This window comes from Mesoplodon mirus (assembly GCF_964341445.2).
Source record: "Mesoplodon mirus genome assembly, chromosome: 14".
Classification (NCBI taxonomy): Eukaryota; Metazoa; Chordata; class Mammalia; order Artiodactyla; family Ziphiidae; genus Mesoplodon; species Mesoplodon mirus.
In genome coordinates this window covers 2215519-2238536 of record NC_138990.1, presented here as the reverse complement: position 1 = coordinate 2238536, position 23018 = coordinate 2215519, and the positions used below count along the sequence as shown (strand labels likewise).

The window sequence follows — 23018 nt, the reverse complement described above, 5'->3', positions numbered from 1 at the left end:
ATTCTTAGAACAAAGTTACATTGGCAGCTTTCTCCTCTCCAGTAATACTTGTTTTCCTGAAAGGATTATACATGTGTTTGCTTTCTTCCATAGGATTTAACCACCACTCAGCTTATGACCTGCAACTTCTATCTCCCATCCCCTCTCAACTATGCTTTCAGTTTTCTCACTGGCTGGGCAAAATTTAAAGAGATTAAAATCAACCATGAGAGAAAGTGGGTTAATACAGCTGTTACAAATGCCCATGTCAGCAATCCAAGTCAGCAGCTTAAATTAACTCAGCCATGTGAGTGGTGTCCCTGTGCCATAGATGGGGGGATCCAGAGATTTTAGGCCTCCATCTCCAGGGGAGGAATGAAGAGACTTAGGCTAAGTGAGGAGGCCTGCTAAGGAGAGGTGACTTTCTTTGGGAGACCAAAGAAAGACATTCATGTTTTTCTCGTGGATATTTCTGCTTTTAATTAATTGAACAAATTCGTCGAGTGTTATGTGGCATGATAATTTATTGGGAAACTTTTTCATGTCTTCTCCTCTTTGTTATCAGTGTTCTTCTCTCCTCTGCCTCAAGAAGGTAGGAAGACCCTTGTCTTTGGGGGCTTTTTTGTTGCTGGTTGAAAACTTTCTAGTAGAAGAAGAAGCCCTTTTTCTGGGTTTTGTTTTGGTCACCTATGCTGATTGAGGCGAATTGCGGTGGGGCTGGAGTAGGAGCTTTGGGTTTCTGAGGGTACACATCCTGACTGGAGGCTAAGGAAGCCCCTGTAAAGGAAAGAAAGAACAAGATTACAGAGGATGTTCATCAAGTATGAATGCCTGGACCCTGCTTTCCCACAGCACTCACAGCAAGGGCTGCGGAACGGCAGGAGGGGAGGGGGGTGGAGTAGAAACAACCAAACATTAGAGGCTGTGGCCTTGAGAACCCCTGTGAAAAAAACCTCAGGTCCCAGGCCTCAGAAGTACCTGTCTCCTTGTTCCATGCAGGCTTGGAAAATAAGCCCGGATGTGGTAATCAGTATAGAGAGAAGAGGCCCCTCTTTGCATGTTCTGTATGGTACAAGTCACCAGGGACCTACCCCTGACCCTGGGAAGTACCCAGTAATGACTGAGATTAAATTTCCCTATGGAGGGAATAAAGAGCTCAGGGAAAATTAAATTCAATTTAGAGAAATAAGAGAAGTGTGATAGGTTTTGCATCCTAATTAAGTAGTAGCACCTACTAGGTGATAGGCACTGTGCAAACTCTGGAGACAAAGAGATGAATGAGCACCTGGTGCCCTCACGGGTGAGGAAACACATTGCAGAGTTCACAACAAAGACATGTCACAGATGCCGGGGACTCAGGAGGGAGCACTGCCTCTATTTGGAGGCCAGGAAGTCTTTCCAGAATTGCTCACCTTTATTCTGAGTCTTAAAAGATGAGCTGGAATTCCTCAGTGGAGGATGGGGGGTGGAGTTGAGAACATTCTGTACAAAGGTACAGAAGTGTGAAATAGCATGACATGTTTGGGAGACGGTAAAGAGGTTGATACAGTTGAAGCATGATAGATTGTTATAGAGTGGGTGGAGGCTGACCCTGAAGGGCTTTGAATCCCATGCTAAGAAGCCTAGACTTTATCCTGTAAGAGGTGGGCACCCCCCAAACAATGCTAGTAATGTGAATATGTGCATTTATTATGAATCAAAGCCAGTTAAGGAAGGTCACAAAGAAGGAATGACCACAAAGGGAGGAAGGAATCTAGGAGATGAGAAAGTGCAGAAGTGAAGGGAGAAGAGTTTGTGAAGAAGAAAGTAGCCAACAGTGGACAATACTGCAGAGAGGTACCAACACAAGCTCAGGGACAGCCACTGGATTTTGAAATTTGGAGGCTATTTTTGACTCCAGTGAGGGCAATTTCAGTGGTGTGTTGGGGGTCAGAAACCCCCAACTACAGTGAGTTGACAATTGAATGGAGGTTGAGAAAATGACAATAAATATACCCATTTGTTTGAGAAATTTGGAAAAGAAATAAAGATACAGAAAAATACCTATAAATGGGTAATTTATTTATGTATTTCAAATGATGAGGAGGGCTTAAGCATCTTCAAGATTTAGGGGGAGGAGGCAATGGGAAGATCAGAAATGAGGGAAGAGAAATTAGAGCAAGGAAGGAAGTCTGGCAAGCAGAGGCTTGAAGCACAGAGAAGAACCTCCTGACTGACCAAACCTCCCATGTGCCCAAGGGGTTGGGGTCATACATCTGTGTGGAAACTGTTACTCTGCACATCTCAGTACAACTAAACTCTATGTTTCTGAGAAGTATAGTAAACCATTTAAACATAAATCAAATGGGTCATATTTTAAATGCATTAATCAAACTTGCTAATTTAAAGGATTCCTAGTATGGACCTTCTGTTGAAACAAATGAATCAACTTTTCATTTCTTATCTCTTCTTCTGTTAGGACCATAATCTTAGACTCCTTGTTCACATCCAAAGTAGATCCCTCAACTCCATTAGCTGTGCCCAGACACAGGAGGCTGACTGCTTGTTGGATACCGGCATCAGTTTAAGAATGGAAATCACTCCAATTTGGGCACTGGGTAATGAACAGAGTGTCATCCGTTTGGTTTGACTAGATCTAGCACACCTGTGCATAAGGACACCATGTTCCAGAACTTGCTACTATGAAATTTATGAATCAGAGAACTGATTAAATGAATGTACTGTAGGGTTTTAAGAAGTTCAGGGTTACCTCAACCATCTGCTCTGGTTAGTGCAGTCTTCAAAGAAATGTATAGTTTGGTATGTTTTGTCATCTGTCCTGTGTTTGCCTATTTATCTTTCAGACCAAATCATTCTACTAATTTCTCAAGCTCACACCTTTCACAGAGTTACAGGAGACAAGTCTTTGAGGAATTTGGAAGAGTTGTAGGCAGTCTCGTAAAGGAGTACTGAATAAAGCTCAGAGTTTAGTTCAGTTATGCGGTAGATTGAGCTACTGTAACGCAAATTTTATACTTTATTTTGAGCTCTACTGTTTTTTATTCCTCTAAAAATGACTTTTAGTAGTTTGCTACATATGAAGTGTACTTTTTAATAGGTTGTGGGACTAAAATTACTTATAGCAGAATGTCTTAATTTTATAATGAGTCAATGGTATTTTCAATATAAAAAGTCATTTATATTATAGACAACTGTTTAGGGTCATATAAGTTGTGGATAGAGACATAACTTGCTTTTTATTAAAGCACAACTATTAGCAACTTTACTAGGCATGTTTCATGATTCCATTGTCTCATTTCTTATCATTAAAACCTCTCAGTTTTACAGCGACTTCCTGTTGGTTAGAAAGAGAGTGTTTTGTATGAATGATTTAGTAAAGTTTTACTCATGCTTATTTAACCTTGTTAACCAAGATGAAAAATGTAAAGGAGGTTTCAACAAAAGGATGAGAATCTCTCTATGGAAAATAGATGGAATAAAAGGAGCAAAATTTACACTCAGCTATGTTTATGGTTTAACTGGTGAATATGTTTTGATTCAAAACCTATCATTATTTCTGCCCTGCAAACCGGTTCATCTGTACCATATTTCTAGATTCCACATATATGTATTAATATATGATATTTGTTTTTCTCTTTCTGACTTACTTCACTCTAGGATTGACATATATACACTAATATATATAAAATAGATAACTAATGAGAACCTGCTGGATAGCACGGGGGGGGTCTACTTCACTTTGCTGTACAGTAGAAACCAACACAACATCACAAAACAACTATACCTCAATTTAAAAAAAAACTATCACTAATCACAGGTAATGTTGTATTGGGCAGCAGAAACTGGCAAGAGAAATATTTTGATTTCTACTCTGTTGCCTCAAGCAAGGTAAAGTGGTTGAGAACCAAAAGGATTTAGATTTCTACTCTTCTGACTGGGCCCATGAAGAATTAATTCAATGAGAGATAAGCTTCCACTTCGCAATAGAATAAAGACATGCTTAGTTGATGCTTGTTCCTCATTATTTCATCCCTTTTGGACACATAACATTTTAAGAAAGGTGGGGGAGATGATTAGAACACTGGGGGGCCAGTTGGGGGGTGGCGCTCAGCTGTGTGGCTCAAGTTCCCTGTGCTTTCTGGTTTTATTAAAAAATTTTTTGACTAGTGTGTCCAGCACCCCCTTATATTCCTCTGTACAGGCAAAACTTCAATTTTTGAAAAGGAAGAGAAGACCTGGGAACGTTAATTTCATTATCTACCTCTGGAAACTAAGGAGAGCCTAACCGTCAATGCTGATTTATTTGGTGATTAAAGGCATCCATTAGACCTTGTAAAAAGTTGGTGAAAGGTCTGGCTGTAAATGTATGGTGCTTCATTCTTCAACCTTTGGTGTCTAGGAGGTGCTAGTAGCTAATACTATCATATGACTAGTGTCATTTCAGCAGGTAGTTGTGAAGTGAATGAATTTAAATGCCACCTGGTTAATGAAAGGAAGGAAGAAACAAAGAAAAAAAGAGAGAGATAAATTGTCCTGCTTCCCCTAATATTTTAAACAATATTTTCAGGCTCACTTTTGTTAAGATGAATAAATATGAAATGACTGTAAGATAGAACATTTAAAAAAAACTCAGCCTCCTGATTTTCCTAAAGTGACATCATTAATGGTGACACATTGATGTCTCTGTCTGCACATCCATTAGCCTCTCATCAGGCCATGAGGCAATTTCATTTGTCTTTCATTATCTGGTTTACATGACTGCCTTGCTCTGACGCTCCTAGAGATCATTTACTGCTTCTGGAATTCATAAGCGCTTGATGTTTGAATGCTTCTTGTAAATAGCAGTGCTATAAGAGAAAGGACAAGAATTCTGGTTTCAATCATTTGTACTTTCTTGGGACAGAACCAGATTTCCTACTCTTGACCATGCGATGATGACATTACCCGCTCAAGGCTGAGATAAATCCAGGGATTTTTGTTAGTTTGGTATTATCTTAGCATGCTTTGGTCAAGAGAGAGATTTTGATATTTTCCCTTTCCTGATGACTTTTGGTGATCATCCATTACTAAACTGAGCGCCTTACTTACTTTGCAAACTCCTTATCTGTTAGGACCTAGGCTTTGTCTCTGCATTTCCTACAGAAGTGGTTCTTAATCCTAACTGTACATTTTAATTACCTGCAGAGGTTAAAAAAATGGGCTCCACACCTAGAGATTCTGATTCAATTGATCTGGTCTAGAGCCCAGCTTGTAATTTCAAAATATTCCCCAGGTTAGGATTGACTGTAACGTGCAGCAAGGTCACCTACAGTGTCTGGGACAGTTCCTTGTGAAGGGCAGGTGGTCTCCAGGAAATGGCAGTTAAACTGAACTGCATTGATAAACAGGCTACACAGGGCCAGATGATTTGGGGTGAGGACATATCTGGACATAGTCCACTGCAGGCATTGTGTAGTACCTTAAGTGGCTCATAATTTTGGGGTAAAACCACAGGGGCCTGAAGGTCTTACCTTAGTTGAGTTGGTAGATCAGTTTTGTCTTGTTGTCCCCCTTTTGGGTGCTGTGCCTTAGTTTCCTCATCTGTAAAATGGAAATAACCAAAGTTTGAGGTCATATTTTTGTTTGAGGCAAAAACCAGTACCAGTAAAAATTCGCCACAATGAGCTTTGTGTAAAATCATCAAATTGCTGTCATGCAAACACAAATGGGAGTTTAGGAAGTGGAAGCAGCAGAAATGTGTCTGGAGTACTTGTCAAAGTTGATCGATAGGGCTCAGCAATGATGTGGACTTAGGGATTCTCCTACCAAATCCCAGCATCATGACATTAGTGCTGTTGAAGAAATGCCACTGAGGGTTAAAACTACCACTTCTCTTTTGTGTTAGATGAAGGGGCTCTGGGGACTAGACCTCTTCCATGAGTCAGAGGTCCTGCTGCTGGCCAGGACACCAGTATGCAGGATGGTGGAGCCCTGCTCTTACCACCAGCGCCTTGGGAGCCCTGCACACTCTGCAGGGAGACCCAAGCCTGCTGACACATCAGCAAGAATGCTTACACTGAGAGCTTAGTTCACAGCCCTGGGCCTGGACCCAGGCATGAAGTAGTTACTTCAGATCTTGGTTTCCTGGGATGAACACTCTTCCACTTCTAATTCCCCACCCCTGCCTATAACTGGAGTTGAGGCTGTTCCTGTGCACACAGACTCCCTCCTGCCTCTGTTCCTGCCTGGCTCATCCTGTGGATCTCAATCCCAGATTGTGTTCCTATCCACTTCAGCCTTAAGGCCAGCCAGCTGTCCCATAACCAGGGGAAACTTCACAAGATAGCCCCTGAGCATCTGCCATGGTCTAGCAGAGGGACTTAATACTCCTCCTGATATCTGATCTAAAGTCTGAAACGCTATGTAATACTATGCTTTAGTTATATCCCCCTAGAGATGGAAAATAGAGGATTCCCTCTTTTATGACAGTTGTGCTATTAGTGAAGTACTGGCCCTTCTCATTTTGGGATAAATCTCCCCCATACATTTGGTTTCTTGTAACCGTCTATGGTTTAACTCTTGTCATCTCATCTCAGGCTATGGAGGATCAAAGCACACATAGTGTCTTAGTAAAAGGGCAATCAAGGACAACTTATTTTACAAGTGGGAAAATGGGTCACAGAGAGTTTTGATGATGTGTAAGGGTAATAAGTGAATGGGACCTGAAATGAGGACTCTCCTTTCTATCAAAGTGGCAGGGTGGCGGCAAAACGGTGGCGGTAAATGCAGACAGTGGTGGTAGCAAAGTGTACCACTTGAGAAACTTGGATTGCAAGGACAAACAGATTTTCACTTCATGACATCTCAGTTTTCTCATTTATAAAAAATGAAAACAAGAGTACTTAACATGTCAGGATGCTGTGAGAGTTAAGAGAAATATATGTGAGAAGGACTGGTGCCGGGTTTGGCTCTTATAAGTAAGTAAGGCAGTAAGTGCACACACATGCGACCATGAAGTGGGTAGCTTTGAAGAGTTCCTGTCCAAGGTTTAACCATAGTCCACAGGTCTCCTGAGATAGCTTCTGGGAGCACTGGTTTCTATAGGACCCTGGAACAGTCACTTCAAAGCCCTTCCCTCAGGCTGATCTCTCTGGAGAATGACCCCAAAGACCCCCAAGAGGACTCTCTGGCCACTTATACCCAGTTGCAGAACCAGAGGCAGGGGCTGATCTAGATGGCAGCTCTCATCCTGTTATATCTGTGATTCCTGAAACCAGTTGGACAGCAGAGGTTCAACAGTATCTTCTTCATTATAATGAAATGAGGTTATCCTAAGCAGAGCATTTAGCCCAATGCCTGGTGTGTACTAGGCATTCAACAAATGTTAGTAGTTATTAATAGTAGTAGTTTTAAATCCAAAGCTAGGTTCATGGGTCAGAGTGCTTCCAAATTTCAGACTCCTTCCTCTAGATTAGGAAGCAAGTGAATATGTTCTGGGTTAGGGCCAATCCATGGAAAGTCTATGCCACTGACTGTTATTTATTCATTCATGTATTTATTTATATACTTAGTACACATCTATTGAGCATCACTTATGTGTGTTGCCCTTGCTCAGCACACAGTTCTCTGATCTCTGGTGTTTATGCATGGCATTTGCACCAGGGTGGAACGAATAGTGTTACACCAGGAAAACCCACTTCTCAATATCACTTTTCCAGCTGCCTTCTGATAAAGCTAGAGAGTTAGGAGGAGCTCTGATCATGGCACCTTGTGGGTGAAATCTGGAGTTAGTCATGTGTGTATTTTACAGATAAGAAAACTGAGGCCTGAGAGGGGAGTACTTGCCCCAAGTTCAGACAGTACTTTTGTGGCCATCTGAGGCTAGAATCTGGTTCTGATTAGTTTAGGAAAAAAGAGCCCTTTCCAGCAGACCACTTGCCTCTGTATGAGAGAGAGATAACTAGTCTTTACATTTTCACTTACACATAGGTGTTCTTTTTCTTTCTGAAGAGGTGCTTTTCAAGGTTAAATGAAATAGCATTTGGATAAGTCTAGAACAGTGGTTCTTAACTCTGATTGCATTAGATCATCTGAACATCATTTTGAGAATACTGATTTTGGAACCCTACCCCAGACCAATTAAATATGGATTTGTGGGACCAGGGGCCTCATATTGGTTTTTAAAGCTCTCCAGGTGTTTCTAAAGTATGGTCAGGGCTTCACAGTCTAATATCCAGTCATTCTAATACACAGTCAGTGGTCTAGAGATCAGTGCTTCCAAAACTCTAATGAACATTTGAATTATCTGGGCATCCTGTTAAAATTCAGATTCTGATTCAGTAGGTCAAGTGGGGCTGGAAAGTTCCCACTTCTAACAAGCTCCCAGTTCATGTTAATACTGCCAGTCCTGGGCTTCCCTGGTGGCGCAGTGGTTGAGAGTCCGCCTGCCGATGCAGGGGACACGGGTTCGTGCCCCGGTCCGGGAAGATCCCACATGCCGCGGAGTGGCTGGGCCCATGAGCCACAGCTGCTGAGCCTGCGCGTCTGGAGCCTGTGCTCTGCAACAGGAGAGGCCACAACAGTGAGAGGTCCGCGTACCGCAAAAAAAAAAAAAAAAAAAAAAAAAAAATACTGCCAGTCCCCAGACCACACTTGGAATAGCATCTCCAGAAGGTGCTCTGGATTCTGGTCATCCACTGGTCACTCACTAGGTACTCCAGCCAGAGGCCTGGAAATTACCTCTTTCCTTCATCCACTCATCTGCACCCTATGAGCTCTTGGTCACTATTTCTCATCAACCCCACCCCAGAGTTCTCTGCAGCTCCTGTCCTTTCTTGGTAGACTGGTCAACACTCTCTTCCATGTTCACCCACCATCACTCCCCATCCCGGCTGTGTTCTCTGCTAGACCACCTCCTGATGGGGCTTTTGCCCATTCCTCCTTGGCTCTGTGCACGCCGTTTTTACTCTGTGGAAAGCTCTTCCAGTCCTTGACCTATCTCTTAAGAGACCGCAGAATCCCTGGACCTCTTCTCTGCCTGCACTAGTTACATATGACGATTGTCTAGGAACAACATGCCCTACTAGTTCTCTTCTAAGTTCCCAGAGCCCAGCTCAGCACCTATCAGGCTCTTAAATAAAGTAGGTGTTCAATTTAAGAAAGAAAACCCCAACTCTGAATGAGCAAGCCCAAAGACCTCAGCTGATCTCCTTCGGATCAAAATGAACATTCCTTCGAAATTACGTTTTAGGTTTTAAATTCTCCAGTTGGAGAAAAAAAAAGTCGATCAAGTTCAACAAAGTAAGTATTATTTCCTGTAGTTTAATGTGGGCTCAGGGACTTCCCGGCGGTCCAGTGGTTAAGACTCCGAGCTTCCATTGCAGGCGCACTGGTTTCCATCCCTCCTGGGAGGAACTAAGATACCGCATGCTCTGCAGCACGGCCAAAACAAAACAAAACAAACAAACAAAAAACAAACAAACAAAAAACCAAACAACAAAAAAAAGGGCTCAGAGCAGGTGATGGGAGAGGAAGGAGAGGGTGGATGCTGGAGGCAGCTTCGAGGTCTGCTTTCCAATCTGGGCTCGTCCCCGCAGGGGGAAAGGGAAGAGCCCCGGGACAGCCGACGGAGAAACTTCCATAGAAGTGCGCGGGTCAGGCTGGAGTTCCGGAGCTAGAACTAACTTGACGCGGAGGGAGGCGCCGCTTGCGGCAGCCATTGAAGTTTCGTGTCTTTCCAGAGCCCACATGGGCCACTGGCTTGGGGAAGGGGGAGGGGGGAGGGGGGAGGGGGGAGGGAGGGCAGGTCCGGAGCGGAGTGGGTGGAGTGGAGGGGGAAGACCGAAGGAAATGAGACAACCTTTTCCTCCCACTGACTCGCGCTTCTCCAGCGGCTGCGGGGCTCACTACCGCTGCCCGTGAGCGCCCAGGCCGAGACCCAGCGTCCCGCGCCCGCCTCGGCGTGTCTCCCCGGGGATTTCTTTCCGAGGCGCCAGTGCCGGCCCAAACCCTGGCCACAGCTTTGTTGCGTCCTCCCCTTAGTGATCGGCTCCTGGTCCCCGAGCAAGGACCCCGGAAGTGCGCGTCGGTGGCTCTAGCGAAGGTAAGCGGCGCCGGTGAGAGCGTTAAGGGCGCAGGGGCGCCTGGCATCCCCAGCGGGCCCTGGTCTGCCCGGAGCACCCCTTCTTCGGAAACACCCAGAGCACCTCTGACCTGAAGCCTCTGCTTTGTTCCTGACCCCCTGCCAGGTGCCGTAGCCTGGGTCCCCCAGGGAGCTCTGCTTCCCCGCGCTTGTTTCACCCTCTCTCCTCCTCTTACTTTCCTGTTGTTTCCCCCGCCCCCTCCCCTCCCCCTCCCCCCTGGCTTCTTCTTCTGGACCCAACAACTCTCTGCTCCTCGCTAATGCAGCCTGGCTTCCGAGAGGGAGCCCTTCCCTAATCTCAGCGCCTCTCTCCTCCTGCGCCCCTGGGACCAGGGGCTGAGCGTGCGGGCCCGCGACAGTGACTGGCTTTGACCCCGGGCCTGCCGGAGGCGGATCTGTCCGAAATTTCCATGGGTCTCATCGATCCCATTTACCCTTCGAGGCACTCAGCTGGCCGCGAGCTTTTGGCGACCCCCAGGACCCCGAAATAAAAGCGGATTGGGGAGTGACAAGGTCGTTGGCGCCCCTTCAGTCCTCAGGGGGACGCTCTGCTCGTGGAGAGGGGCGCGGTCAGCTTCCTGCAGCCCTGACTAGGCTTCCCAAGGATTGGGGTGTGCGGGTGGGTAGGAGCGCTGGATATGGGACTCGCGTGGAGGTGATGAGGCTGGCTTGGAAGCATAGGCGAGGAAGGCACTTGGTGCTAGCTGCCACTTTGCTCTTATTAACTGCCTGAGTGCTCACATCAAGGCTCTGAGTAGGGACTCCTATCCCTATTTTACAAAGGGGCAAAATGAGACGCACAGACGTTAAATAATGCTACCGGGGCCACATACCTGGGAAGGGGCCCAGCCAGGATTTGTGAATCAGCTGGTTTGTACCGCACAACCCACACCCTACAGAGAGTTCCTCTATGCAGTCTGAGCAGAATCCCAACACCTACCGCTGGGTCATACCATGAGGAACCAGGCTTTTTCCATTTTGAGCAAATACATCTTGGTTCTATTCAAATCCAAATGATTTATTTAGTACCTACTATCCTCACAATCCAGTGACAAGCACTGAAGTTTCACCTTGGAACCTTACTCTTTCATCCTCTACCCATCATCCAGTCTGTCAGCAAACATGTAATTCTTCCCCAGAAGGCTGCCTTGAGTCTCTCTCCCCAAAAGGCTATTAGGCTTGTTGGCTAACCCAGACCCTGGAGTGGGACCTCCAGCATTTGAATCCTGTATGTGGCCTTTCTGTAGTTTTCTGTGGCTGGATTTCCTCATCTGTAAAGTAGGGATGCGAGAAGTGGCTCTCAACTGGGGTTTTGATTTTGCCTCCCAAATGACATCTGGCAATGTCTGGAAACATTTTTGACTGTTAACTTGTAAGTGTTGCCCCCACCCCCCAACAGGAGGGATGGGAATCTGCACATGTGAACATGTTTTACAAGCACCAGAGGTAGATCCTGTGCATATTAAAGTTTGAGAATCACTGTCTTACAGAATAAAATCGAACCACAGACATTGGCCTACATGCCTGTTCACACTGGCCTCAACTTACCTTCCCAGCCTCACCTTATGGCACTTCCTGTATTCACTTTCCATTCCACCCAACTCACTATTCTTCTGAGATTCTCGGTGTTGACTTTTCGGAATGTGCTTCTTCCTCCGTGGCTGACAAATTGCTCATTCTTCTTTGAGATTAGATCTCAAGTCCCCTGGTGAAGCATTATTCGGTTCCTGCAGATGGTTCGGTTCTGACCCTCCCTGCTACCCTAGCACCAGCCATCCTCCCCCATTTTTCCTTTCAGTGTATCTCTTACAGTGTTTACTGTTCTGTAGAGGGATCTCTTGTTCATCCCCTGACTTGTTTCTTTGTACCTGGACCTAGCACAGTGCTGTCCCCATGCTGGTGGTTAAGCTTTGCGGACTTTGGAGTCAGGCTGCCTGCATTCAAATCCTAGTTCTGCCACTGAACTCTGTGACCTTGAGCACATTGACTCAGCCTCTCAAAGCCTTATTAACAAAATAGGAAGAAAGAGTCTGCCTTCTCTGCAGAGAAGTGTGATTAACTAGTAGGATAATGATTCTTCATCTTAGTACTGAGTGGCTACTCTGTGCCACGACATGGCTCAACTTTAGCATTTTATATTTTTAGTCATTTAACTTTTATGAGGACCTTATTAAGTTAGTACTGGTATTACCCTATCTTCCAGGCAAAGAAATGGAGGCACAGAGAGGCTAAGCAGTTTGCCCAAAGTCACACAGCTAATGAGTGGTAAGCCAGTATTCACACAGACATCTGAACTGCAAAGCACACACTCTTCACACTATGCAGGTAAAGGGCTTAAACCAGTGCCCCACATATAGTAAGTGCTCCATAAATATGAGCTGGAGTTTGATGTGTACATTGGTAAGAGCCAAAGTCCATTGGGTTTTTCAACTGCACCACACTTGAGATCTAAGACTGTGCCATTATTTTTACAATCCTGTTCCTTCCCTCTCCTTCTTGCCCCTAACCCAGTCTCAGAGGGACAGGACATCGGGGTCAGTCTCCTGTCACAGTTCTAGGTCAGCACCAATGAACTTGATGCTAAATGGAGCTTTACGTGTGCCAGGTCAGAGTCAGAATGGCATTAACTCTTTGGGGATGGTCCTATGGAATCAACACACCTGCTTGAGGTTAGAGGTGCAGACGAGGGGTCAGGAGCTACCTGACTCCAGCTTTGTCCTTTCTAAGCATGTGCCCTTTGCAGTGTGCACCTAGCACAGAAATATTGGGTTAAATCAATCAAGGAATGTGGGGTGGGTGGATGAATGGCACCAGGTGGGTCTCTTGCCTTATACTTGATGATGCAGAGTATGTTTTCTCTCCAAGTGTTATATATCAAGGGTCCCCAACCCCTGGGCCACAGAATGGTACTGGTCCATGGCCTGTTAGGAACAGGGCCACATAGCAGGAGGTGAACAGCAGACGAGCGAGCTAAGCTTCATCTGTATTTACAGTCTCTCCCCATCACTTGCATTACCGCCTGAGCTCCGCCTCCTGTCAGATCAGCAGTGGCGTTAGATTCTCATATGAGTGCAAACCCTACTGTGAACTGTGCATGTGAGGGATCTAGGTTGTGCACTTCCTATGAGAATCTAATGCCTGGTGATCTGAGGTGGAGCTGAGGCGGTGATGCTAGCACTGGGGAGTGGCTGCTAATACAGATCATCATTAGCAGAGAGGTTTGACTGCACAGAGACCATGATAAATCAACTGCTTGCAGACTCATATCAAAGCCCTATCACTGAGTGACAAGTGACAATTAAGCTGCATCTGGTGGCAGGCTTTATAGGGGCAAGTGAGTTGCTGTACTTCAATAGTACAACAGCATCTGGTGGCAGATTTTAAGTCAGAATCCGACACTTATTTTAGTCTGCGTGTGGCTTGCCCATTATTTTATTTACCACTTCCATCCACACCTCTTTCCCACACTGCACACTTGTCTCAGTCACAGTTTTGGTAAGCCCACAAGCTAACCCTACCCAAACGTGGAGACCAAGCACCCTGCATTAAAAGACAAGCCTTTGGGGTTTTTCAAAAGAAACAAACGTGAACACAAAGAACAGAAGCAATTACTGAAGGTCACCACTTCACCACATGTGTCTGCACTGAGAGCATCATTCTTAGTGGCTAACCACATTGCTAAAGCTAGGAAGCCCTTTACTATTGGTGAAGAGTTGACCCTGCCTGCTGCTAAGGACATTTGTCGTGAACTTTTAGGAGAGGCTGCAGTTCAAAAGGTGGCATGTGTTCCTCTTTCGGCTTAGCACCATAACTTGACAAATTGATGAAATAGCAGAGGATATTGAAGCACAACTGTTAGAGAGAATTAATGAGTCACCATGGTATGCAATCCAGGTTGACGAGTCTACCGATGTTGACCACAAGGCAACAATTGCTTGTTTTTGTGCGATATATTTTTCAGGAGGATGTGCATGAGAATATGTTATGTGCACTTCTGTTGCCAACCAACACCACAGCTGCAGAACTATTCAAGTCTTTGAGTTATTACATAACAGGAAAACTGAATTGGTCATTTTGTGTTGGTATATGCACAGACGGGGTGGCTGCCACGACTGGAGAGCTTTCTTGTTTCACTACTCTGGTCAAAGAGGTTGCCTCTGAATGTGAATCTATGCACTGTGTCATCCATAGAGAAATGCTGCCTAGCCAAAAAATGTCACCTGAATTTAACAACGTTTTGCAGGATGCGATTAAAATTATCAACCACATTAAAGCACATGCCCCTTATGGTCATCTCAATAGATGCAGAAAAAGCTTTTGACAAAATTCAACACCACTTATGATAAAAGCTCTCCAGAAAGTTGGCATAGAGGGAACCTACCTCAACATAATAAAGGCCATATATGACAAACCCACAGCAAACATCATTCTCAATGGTGAAAAACTGAAAGCATTTCCTCTAAGATCAGGAACAAGACAAGGATGTCCACTCACCCCACTGTTATTCAACATAGATTTGGAAGTCCTAGTCATGGCAATCAGAGAAGAAAAAGAAATAAAGGGAATACAAATTGGAAAAGAAGAAGTTAAACTGTCACTATTTGCAGATGACATGATACTAAATATACAGAATCCTAAAGTTGTCACCAGAAAACTACTAGAGCTTATCAATGAATTTGTTAAAGTTGCAGGATACAAGATTAATGCACAGAATTCTCTTGCATTCCTATACAATAACAAAAGATCAGAAAGAGAAATTAAGGAAACAATCCCATTTACCATTGCAACAAAAGAATAAAATATCTAGGAATAAACCTACCTAAGGAGGTAAAAGACCAATACACAAAAAACTATAAGACACTGATGAAAGAAATCAAAGATGTCACAAACAGATGGAGAGATGTACCATGTTCTTGGACTGGAAGAATCAATATTGTGAAAATGACTATACCACCCAAACCAATCTACAGATTCAATGCAATCCGTATCAAATTACCAATGGCATTTTTTACAGAACTAGAACAAAAAGTCTTAAAATTTGTATGGAGACACAAAAGACCCCGAATAGCCAAAGCAATCTTGAGGGAAAAAAACAGAGCTGGAGGAATCAGACTCCCTGACTTCAGATTATACTACAAAGCTACAGTAATCAAGACAATATGGTACTGGCGCAAAAACAGAAATATAGATCAATGGAACAGGATAGAAAGCCCAGAGATAAACCCACACACCTATGGCCAACTAATCTATGACAAAGGAGACAAGGGTATACAATGGAGAAAAGACAGTCTCTCTAATAAGTGGTGCTGGGAAAACTGGACAGCTACATGTAAAAGAATGAAATTAGAACACTCCTTAACACCATACACAAAAATAAACTCAAAATGGATTAAAGACCTACATGTAAGGTCAGACACTATAAAGCTCTTAAGAGGAAAACATAGGAAGAACACTCTTTGACATAAATCACAGCAAGATCTTTTTTTACCCACCTCCTAGAGTAATGGAAATAAAAACAAAAATAAACAAATGGGACCTAATGAAACTTAAAAGCTTTTGCACAGCAAAGGAAACTATAAACAAGATGAGAAGACAACCCTCAGAAAATATTTGCAGATGAATCAACGGACAAAGGATTAATCTCCAGAATATATAAACAGATCATGCAGCTCAATATTAAAAAAACAAGCAACCCAATCCAAAAATGGGCAGAAGACCTAAATAGACATTTATCCAAAGAAGACATACAGATGGCCAAGAGGCACATGAAAAGCTGCTCAACACCACTAATTATTAGAGAAATGCAAATCAAAACTACAATGAGTTATCACCTCATGCCAGTTCGAATAGGGATCATTAGAAAATCTACAAACAACAAATGCTGGAGAGGGTGTGATGAAAAGGGAACCCTCTTGCACTGTTGGTGGGAATGTAAATTGATCCAGCCACTATGGAGAACAGTATGGAGGTTTCTTTAAAAACTCATAATAGAATTACCTTATGATCCAGCAATCCCACTACTGGGCATATACCCAGAGAAAACCATAATTCAAAAAATACATGCACCCCAATGTTCATTGCCTCACTATTTACAATAGCCAGGTCATGGAAGCAACCTAAATGCCCATCGAGAGATGAATGGATAAAGAAGATGTGGTACATACATATGATGGAATATTACTCAGCCATAAAAAGGAACGAAACTGGGTCATTTGTAGAGACGTGGATGGACCTAGAGACTGTCATACAGAGTGAGGTAAGCCAGAAAGAGAAAAACAATTGTCATATTTTAATGCATATATGTGGAATCCAGAAAAATGGTACAGATGAATCGGTTTGCAAGGCAGAAACAGTGACACAGATATAGAGAACAAACGCATGGACACCAAGGGGGGAAAGTGGGGTGGTCAGGGTGGGATGAATTGGGATACTGGGATTGACATATATATACTAATATGTATAAAATAGATAACTAATAAGAACTTGCTGTATAAAAAAATAAAATAAATATTTTTTAAAAAAATAAATAAAATAGACCTCATTCTCAAAATAAATAAATAAGTAAAGTACATGCTCTTAACTCATGTCTGTTTGTGAAGCTCTGTGAGGAGATGGACGCAGAGCACACACGTCTTCTCTTATACACAGAAGTGAGATGGCTTTCTAAAGGTAGATCACTGGCCAGAGTTTTTGAGGTATAACAGCTGCTCCAGAGATTTCTTTTAGAAAAAGAGTCACCACTGACAGCACATTTCAGTGACACAGAATGGATTGCAAAACTTGCTTACCTGTGTGACATATTCAACCTACTCAATGAACTCAATCTGTCACTTCAAGAGAGGATGACAACTGTGTTCAAGTCGGCAGATAAAGTGGCTGCATTCAAAGCCAAACTAGAATTATGGGGGCAACGAGTGAACATTGGGATTTTTGACGTGTTTCAAATATTAGCAGAGATTTTGAAAGAGACTGAACCAGCACCTTCTTTCTCTCAGCTGGTGCATGATCACCTATCTCATCTTTCAAAAGAGTTTGAGCATTACTTCCCAATCACAAAAGACCCCTGACCTAAGAAGGAATGGATCCATGACCCATTTGCGAATAAACTAGGTGAATCGACTTTGTCCGTGCTAGAAGAGGAGCAACTTCTTGAAATCGCAAATGACCGTGACCTTAAAAGTAAGTTTGAGACAACTTCAAATCTCCATACGTTCCCAATTAAAGTCAAGGCAGAATATCCTGAGATTGCCACAAAAGCACTGAAAAACCTGCTTTCATTTCCAACATCCTATCCTTGTGAAGCAGGCTTTTTTTGTAGTGACAGAAACCAAAACAAGATTATGGAGTATACTGGACATAAGCAATACACTTTGGGTGTCACTGTCTCCCATCACCCCCAGATGGAACCATCTAGTTGCAGGAAAACAACTTTAGGGCTCCACTCATTCTGCATTATGGTGAGTTGTATAATTATTTCATTATATATTAAAATGTAATAATAATAAAAATAAAGTGCCCAATATATGTAATGCACTTGAATCATCCAGAAACTGGTCATACCCCTTCCCCGGTCTGTGGAAGAATTGTCTTCCACGAAACCAGTCCCTGGTGCCAAAAAGTTGGGGACCACTGTTATATATTAAAGGTAAAACTTGTTAAGAGAATTTAATGACTCATATGGAGTTTTGGAGAACCAGGTTTGGAACCTGTCACTGACCCCCTATCTGAGTTATGCATGACACTGGATACTAGGTTACAGGTGATCACTTCACTAAGTTGAAATCTTTTTCCCTGAATGCAGCCCTGCCTTTGAAAGCTGAACCCCTTCCTTGCTGGTCCATTGGCCACTTGCTGTATAGGCCAGACTACCTTGCACAAATATCTGCACATTTGTGTACTCTGGCTTCTTCCACAGCTGAGTCACACAGTTGTAATCCCCCTGAGTTTGCTTGTTTTGGCAGGTTGTCTCTCAAACTTTAGTGGTGTGAGGTTAGCTGGGTGTGCAAGGCCTTGAGGTTTTGTTAGGGGGTCACAGAAATACTCTAGTAAGGCTGCTTTTGAGGATGGAGCAGAGTGAGAACTTCCCTGTCCATCAACACATCAGAGACCACTCAGATCCCCTGTAGCACTGCCTTCCCCCTTCAGATACCAGATTCTTACTGCCTCTGGCATTATCCTCTCTCCTGGGTCACCAGATGGCTGATCTGAGAAACAGATTCCCCTAGGGTATTAATGACTGGAGTAAAAGTCTGACTCAAGATTTTGGGGGCATCACTTGCATTTTCACTGAGGTATTTAAAGCCTGATCCAGAAGATAAAGTAGCCCAGGAGAGGAATGTCAGACCTGGCACTATGTATTCAGGCCTCTGATGTCATGGTTCAGCTGCCTCTTAACTGACCAGCAGGCAGATTCCTAATGATGAAGCTGGTTCTGCTTGTGTGTCTGGTTCTAAGGAGAGACACCTCACCCTGTTCAGGTCTTGGGCTGTGTTCTGTGAAATGTACCCCGATTATTTGACTCTATGTGAAATCCTGTTTGGTTCTGAAAGGGTCATTTAGTCTAGACTAGACTAGACTAGACTGGTGATGGTATCTTGAGGAATTAGGGTGAGTTTGGAATACACGTGGGGTAAGTAGCTCTGTGCTGGGTGCCAGAGAGACAAACATGAGGAAGGTAATGCCCTGTCTGATGAACTGTACGATGGCCCCTCCCGAGTCTGGACTTTTGAACATTACCTTTAGAGCAGCCAAAAGTCTGTATGAATTGGTAAGTAGTTGCTAAGTTTCTCTGGACTTAGAGAGGGAGGAAGAAAGCAGGGGCAGAGAGAGAGAGAGACAGAGACAGAGAGAGAGAGAGAGACAGTTAGAGTGTACTTGATCATTTGGGTCCATTTTACATAAAATCCAGCATGTGAGCTAGCAGATCAACTGTCATGACTGATACATTTCCTGGGAATCATGTTCACAGTTGCAGTCCTTTTCTTTGATCCCAAAGCCTTTTGCCAAAACTCACCACAGGTGATAGGAACATATGCTTGTTGATTGGACAATTTATATAGGTGATTCTATAGGTCATTCCCAGACTTCAGTAATTTATTTACCACTTAGTGACCCCCCTGGCATGTAGGAAACACTTAGTAAGTGATAAATGAATGAATGAAGGTCCTAACATGAAAGTCACATCTTGACCCTCAAGATGCTCATGGCCTGAATGGGGAGATAGACAAGAAAACCAGCACAAAACAGAGGAGTAGTTCTGTGACAGAGAAGATACAGATGCAGAGGAAGACTCAATCCAGTCAGGGGTCAGGGAATAGAGGCAGTGAGAAGGGAGATCTCTTTTGAGGAACATCCTTCCTCCACAGAAAGTGGTCCCATAGGTGGTTCCCAGTGGTCAGTTACAATAGGAGCACCTGGGGTGGGTGCCAGAACCCATGGTAAGGGTTTTGTATGCCTTTATTGCATTGATCCTCACAACCATCATCTGAGGTCAGTATCAGAGGAGGAATCAGGATCCCACCCTCAGCTAAAAGACAGACCTGGGATCAGATCCAGGCCACCGGACTCTAAGCCCTCCACCATTGCTTCAGACAGTGTCGGGATGGTCATATTATCATCAGAGACACTTTTAGAAAATCTAGTTTTCACAAAGGAAAGTACAGGTGTGTGGGTGGCTGTGGTCCAGGTGGGAGTGGCCTTTTCCTCCATGTTTTTCCTCCTTTCCCTCTCCTCTGCCTGATATCTGAGGTCTTGCCTTGTCAGAACTTAGAAGTAGTTAGAAGCTGTCTGCTCTGGGGGTCAGCAACTCTCTCTTCCTCCTCTTGCTCCCTCTTTGATCTCCAAGGCAGCTTGTACTTTGTTCTTCAAGGTGAGAGGAGGCAGAAATGCTGCTCAGCAGAGAAGTAACCATAAGCTTTTGAAGGAAAGAAGTCTTTTTTACAAAATACCTGCTGTAATTTAAGCCTTTGCCCTTTGCCCTGTGCCCTCCTGCCTGTGTCACTCAGATGGTCAGTAGCGGGAGGGAACTGACTTCAGGGGGTCTTGTTTCTACACAGGGACCCCCCTTCAGAAGGGCTGCCCAAACCTGTCTTACCCTAAGGACAAACACAAATATGGCTGACTTGTCCTTTTACTCACTTATCTTGGCAAGACAGGGCACAGCAGCCCATGAGAAGGGGCTGGAAGGGCCTCTTATTGGAAGACACATACAATATTTTACTGAAGTGCCTATCCTGTGTTCCACTTGGCTGAACAACCTCTGACATTAGTTTCCTTCCTTTCTGGAGTGAACTTTGAGGACCTCATGAAAATCAGAAAACAATGACTTGGACATATTAGAGTCTGGAAAAGATACACATGAAAGTGAAGATGGTGCTTGTAGATGGCATTGTGTGCTCACAGAGATAGCTTGGTGGCCTTGGTTTGTCTCTTTAGCTCAAGCTGTTAGTGTTTACCGACTCCCTTGTGTACCAGGCATAGTTCTAGGCCCTGGGGACACAGAGATGAACAAGTACTCTTCCTGCCCAAGAATCTCTGAAATCCAGTGTGCAGTCAGGGGAATCAAAGATAGTAATGAAACATTTTGCTATCCATCTCTCTCATTAAAGTAAGTTCTCTGAAAGCAAGACATGTCTTATTGATTCCTAAATCACTAGAGTCCACCATGAATTCTTACATATTGCAGACGTTCAATCAATGACTGTTGCATCACTCTAAAATTCAGCACTAGAGGCAAGACAGAGTGCTTTTTGTGTCCAGAGGAGGCACAGCTAAACTCAGCTTGGACAGCAGGTGGGTCCAAGAGCATCTAGGAGGCTGAGATGGAGGCATCTAGGCTGATGAGAAGAGAATCACAGGCAGAGGGACCGGCGAGAAATACAGCATGGCCGGGTGAGCAGGCATGGTGTGCTCCAGGAAGGGAAGAGAGGTAGATGTGGTTGGAGAGGAGGGAGGCGGATCTCTGAATGGGCAAAGTGGCACACCAGGAAAAGCCTTACTAAAGGGTTTGAATTTTACCCTGAAGGCACAGGGGAGCTACTACAGGATTTCACACAGAGGAGAGACTAGGTCAGAGTTTCATTGTAAAAATAGACCCCTCTGGCAGTAGATGTTGGAGAGGAATAAGACAGGTGGCAGGAAGACCATGTCAGGACACCACTGTAGTTTAGAGAGTAGAAAAGATCTGGGGTTTTGGGTCAGACCGACCTCAGTCTACATAGCAGCCCCATAACATTTTTGTGTAACTTAGGCTATTTATTAAGTGCCTCTGAGCTTCTGTCTTTCTCAATCTGAAAACAGGGATAGATGATCCCCTCCCTCATGGAGAGATGACTGTCAAGACTATGGACAATGAAGTATGTGAAGTGTCCTGCAGTAATTGATCCATAATTGGCATGTGAAAATAGTGGTGAATATTATTTTTAATATCATTGTTACTTATCATGTAGGTGAAAAAAAATGAGGCTCTATCTAAGACACTGGTAATAGGAGTGGAGAATTGGGCACAGACTCAAGAAATATTTTGGCAATAAAGTTGACACAATTTGGTGACTGATTGTGCAGTGGAGTTTGGGGGCAGGGGCAGGAGTCTAGGACTGACTGGGATTTTGGCCTGGGCAACCAAGAGTAAGTATAGTGGAGCTATTCGTTAGGAGAGGTTATGGAGGAGGAGAAGCATTTGCAGGAAAAGATGATGAGCTCAGTTTCAGACAAACTGAATTTGAAGACTTTTAGGGACAGCCAGAGAGACATGTCTAGTGGGCAAATGGTTTAGCAGATTTGGCATCCAGGAGAGAAGTCTTAAAGAAGATTCAAGGGCAAACTTTTAACAAGAGGTAATGAAGTCATGATGTTCAAGGAGAGTATAAAGCATGGGAAGAGGAATTATAACAGGCAGTGCGTATTGAGTGTGTACTATGTGTTTGTTCTAAATATTTTAAGTGTATTAATGCCCTGAATAACCATTGCCAGAGAAGACTATTATACCTACTTTACAAATGAATAAACTGAGGCACAGGGATAGTAAGTAACTTGCCCAAGGTCATACAACTATAGTAACGGACCTAGGATTTTAGGTGAGGCAGTCAGGATTCGGAGCCTGTGCTATTAATGTCTTTGCCAGACTGCCTCTGAGAGTGGGAGGACTAGGGCACAACAGTGACCTCTGAGAGAGGGGAAGGAGAGGCTCTAGTGAAGGCAACAGGAGTAGGAGCTGGGCAGAAAAGTAGGAGGAAATGGGAGACTGGAATATAGGAGAGTTTCCAGGAAGGAGGGATCAGTAACATCAAATTATCTGGAAATCCATTAAGAAAAGAAATGAAATATCCATGGATTTGGGAATAAGGAAGTTATTGATGACTTGGTGAGGGGAATTTGAAAGATGAGGTGGGTTGAGGAACAAATGTGAGGTGAGTAGGTAGAGATACCAAACATAGGCAATTCTTTCCAGATGCTTGGCTGTGGAAGCAACAAGAGAGGGAAGATGCTAACTAAAGGTATTAGGTAGAGGGAACATTTTAGAGATGGAAAAGACCTGTCAACATCTTTGGAGGGACAGAACCAGAGGAGGCCTCACAGAGTGGCCACAAATGCACTATGCACACTGGGGAAAGTATCTCTATGTTCACTTTTCGTTTTTATACAGATTTTTAATATCTCTCCCCATGTTCTGGACAGCTTCCATGTAGATGGTTAGGACTCACTAAAGAAGCCCCTGAAATGTGTTTCAGATCTTCAGCTTTTATTAGGTGGAGTAGAGAAAATTTCTTTCATGGTACCCAATGGTGAATCATTATCACACGTTGTTAAATCCAGACCATATCAAATCTATGTACAGTACATCATCTACTGAATTTAATTTGAAATATTCCAAGAGAGCACAATGTGCTAGAGCTCCCTGTCATGCATGTGGAAGAGGGGT

At 43.9% G+C, this 23018-nt stretch overlaps 1 protein-coding gene and 1 long non-coding RNA gene across 11 annotated transcripts in view; one reads left to right on the top strand and one right to left on the bottom strand.

Moving 5' to 3' along the window:
- Window positions 1-511: 511 nt before the first annotated feature.
- Window positions 512-12296, bottom strand: LOC309815389. 2 transcript variants are annotated; one of them, XR_014295858.1, is made up of 3 exons: window positions 11648-12296; window positions 5490-5559; window positions 512-756 (listed from the first exon to the last, which is right to left on the bottom strand). It is a non-coding gene; the product is annotated as an uncharacterized lncRNA (long non-coding RNA). The 2 variants fall into 2 exon arrangements; XR_014295859.1 differs by having other exon boundaries at window positions 11662-12296.
- Window positions 9792-23018, top strand: part of EVA1A (eva-1 homolog A, regulator of programmed cell death) — a 64240-nt gene continuing 51013 nt past the window's right edge. For 4 of the 9 annotated variants that reach the window (XM_082642162.1, XM_082642159.1, XM_082642154.1 and 1 more), the window contains exons 1-2: window positions 9792-10060; window positions 16699-17556. The gene's annotated coding sequence lies outside the window, so the exon portion shown is untranslated. Of the gene's footprint in view, window positions 10061-16698; window positions 17557-21397; window positions 21507-23018 lie in introns of those variants that run through there. The other 5 variants (XM_082642163.1, XM_082642161.1, XM_082642158.1 and 2 more) reach the window with 3 other exon arrangements.